The sequence below is a fragment of the Myodes glareolus genome, chromosome X (assembly GCF_982192425.1).
Source record: "Myodes glareolus chromosome X, mMyoGla1.1, whole genome shotgun sequence".
NCBI classification, from domain to species: domain Eukaryota; kingdom Metazoa; phylum Chordata; class Mammalia; order Rodentia; family Cricetidae; genus Myodes; species Myodes glareolus.
In genome coordinates, this window is record NC_142053.1 from 44,315,444 (window position 1) to 44,318,963 (window position 3,520).

Here is a 3,520-nt window from a genome sequence, read left to right on the forward strand (position 1 = left end):
TGACTAGTCTTGACTGATTCATGGTATTGGTGAGATAGCTAGGGTGGTAATCTATCAAGTCATTTTCCATAGTAATTGGAAGCACAGCTGGCAGGTGCTTTGCGAATCCGTCGCCCAGGGGTGAGTTTAATGATATACATTCTGACCCAAATCACCCCTTCATGATGAGGAAGACTGCTACATCTTAATCAAGGGCCAGAGTTCAGTGGACCTGCATCATAGAGCCTGAGATCAGCTGCACTGTGACGGTGTAGTTGTTTCAGTGGGTGGTTGGTAGATCTGGGAAGGGTCTTCTATTCTTAGGGTAGTAATTGGGGCTACATACTTTTTAAAAGCACTTAACATATTCTTTTTTATTGTTTTTATTGAGCTATATATTTCTCTCCTCTCCCCTCCCTTTCTCCCCTCTCTCTAAACCCTCTCCCATGATCCCCATGCTCCAAATTTACTCAGGAGATTTTGTCTTTTTCTACTTCCCATGTGGGCTACATACTTTTGAAACCTCCCTGGAGCTAAACTCAAGACCAAAGCTGTCCAAGCTAGGTTTTCCAAAGGAAGATCTTCCAACAAGGGAAAATAGCAACTTCTTCCCAAATCTACTTCAGAGTCAAATGGATGTGGAGCCTTCAACTTATTTGCTTGTTTGCTTGTGCACTCAACCTGCCACCTGCTCATCCTAGGCCAGACTAGTGAGGAAGTTCTTCTCATTTCCCTTAAGTTGTGCCTCTTGATTAGAAAGGATGTCTCGCAAGGGAAGGTATCAACAAAATTGCTATGAAATACAACTCCACTTTCACCGCTTATAATGCTATCCAAGATCACATTATGGCTTTAAATATTGTTTAATTTGATTAGAAATGGAGATAATGTAATCATTCTATATGGTCACCAGATGGCACTCTGATATTACAATTAAGCTCAAAGACACAGCACTTTTTTTAAGTAGGAAAATTTTCCTGAAATTAAAGAGAGAAACCAACCATTCCCTGTTGAGTATCTACTGTGTGTTTTAACCCATGATCAACTATTTATACACAAAATTTTATTTTAATGTTCATACAAAGCATCAATATTCTTCCTTTTTTAAGATACAAAAGGTAAAGAAAAGAGACATGAAAAAACTTGCCTATAGTTGCTTAGCTAGAAGACAACAGCCTAAGGAAACCATCCCTTTGCCCCTGGGCCCTTTTCAAATTAAAATAGGTTGCATGTCAGAAAGTGGTAATATCATAATATCACATATTACCAGCAATGTCTCATCAACTCTTCACCAAGAATGATGTGAACGACATGCTAAATATCTTCCCTCAGAACCTTTATTCCCAATTGATATTTCATGTATATTCATAACGTGTAGGGAGACTTGCATATATGTTGTATAAAAGACATATTGGAATGAATTTACACATCACAGAACAATTATGCTGAGTGAAAAAAGCTGGCCTGCTTGATTTCATTTATTCAAAATCTAGGAAAAGCAAGCTTCTCTGATGGCAGATTAGCACATTATTAGTTTCGTGGAAGCAAAGGAAGGTAGAAAAGAAGTATAGGCAGTCTGAGAAAAACAAATTAAAGGCAGCTTGCTATAGAAATACCTTCCTGTATATATTGCAAAAGTATTCACGATAGCATGCCAAGTTATGCAATTAGCATCTTGATTGCTCTGCTGATTGCCTGAGTGCATGTAATTTTCTGGGTTCAGCTGAATTTTACTGAAAATAGATGTTTATAAAGCGAAGCTTCATAACTATTTCACACTCACTCAATAATCTTTTGAAATTCAGACATGTATATTTAAATACATTACAAACTCAAATGGGACTGGAGAGGTGGTTCTGCCAATAAGAGGGCTTCTTGCTCTTCCAGAAGACCCTTGATTGAATCCCAGAACCTCATTCCTGCAGCTCCTACGTTCCCATTCCTGTCTCTCCAAACTCTGCCCTCTCAGAGAATTGCCAAACAAAGAAAATGCACCAAAAAGCTCAGTTCTAAATCTTTGCTGGCTACTGCAGCTTCCTCCCCCGAAGTTGCCAGCATCCTAAGTCCCCACCTAAAGTGCTCAGCTATTGACAATGCTGGGGCAAAATCCCAGCTTCTGGCAGATATGTCACCACCCCTCGCCTTCAACCCATATACGTTCCTTGCTTTAGTATGGGCTTGTGGCTTCTCCAGTATTGATCTCTGGGACTGGAGAACCTACCTCTGAGTTTCTTTGTTCAAATAAACCTGTTATTCCAATTTTTCAATCCAACTTGATCTGACTTACTGCATTGGCAGAGAAATCTATTTTCAAGGTACAGAAAACCTATTAAGAACCACATCAGATAGCTCACAACTGCCTGGAACTCTTTTGTTCTATAGGATCTACTGTCATCTTCTGGATTCTACTAGAATTGCATGCATGTGGTGCACATACATACATGCAGGCAAAACACTCATACACATAAAAACTAAATTAAAAATAATTAAAATTTCGGGACTGGAAAGTTGGCTTTGTTTTTCTTGTGAGTTTTTTCTTTTTAAATTATGGTTAGTTTTTGTTTGTTTTTCAGAGAAAAAGAAAGACATAGAGTTGAGTTGAGGACGGGGTGAGGATTATCTTGTACTTGGGTGAGGGGAAACCATGATCAAAATACATCATATGAAAATTTTTTTCAATGAAAAAAAAAACACTTCATGCTTTCCAGAGAACATGGTAGGGTTCCAAGAACCAATTCAGGAGGCTCAAACCTGTCTATAACTACAGTTCCACTAAATCTGATGCCCTTTACTGCCTTCCACAGGCATGACCCCCCCCCATTTGAAGCAGACACTCCCTGCGGTGGTTTGAATGAGAACGGCCACTATAAACTGACATATTTGGATGTTAGTAGTTGGTAAAAATGTTTGTGAAACATTAAGAGGCATGGCTTTATTGGAAAAGATATGCCACTGTTGGTGGGCTTTGAGGGTTCACAAGGTATTAAAATTGGTCATTGGACCCACGCTGTGCTGACTCAGCCCCTTCCCTTAACTGGACCTGTGTTGCCTGGCCCTGGCCTTCAGAGGAGAGCTCACCCAGCACTTAAGAAAGATCGCTCACTCCTCACCATAGGTGTGCACCTCACCTAGAAACATACTAGAGCTGACCCTGAGGTCGAAGATACAGGTTAGCCAACCTCAGGGGCTTGAGAGTAGGAGAGCTGACCCTGTTCCCTCATTGTCTGTTATGTGGTGGCCTGAGCAAGGAAAAGATGCCATCCTCCCTCTGCCCCTTGTGACTTGTGGCAGGAGAATGAGAGAAGTAGGCCTGTTCAGCACCAGCTATAAAACCAGGAAAAAGAGCCCTGCTCCCCACCGAGACAACACACTAGAACTGACCCTTTCGCCAGAGCTGCACATGAGCTAGCTCTGAAGGCATGTGAGCAGGAGAGCTGATCACTCCTTATATATGCCCCTCCCCACTACAATCAGGAGAGAGGGCCCTGCACTTTGCCTGGGCAGCACACTAGAGCTGGCCCTAGCTATATGAGCGAGTGGG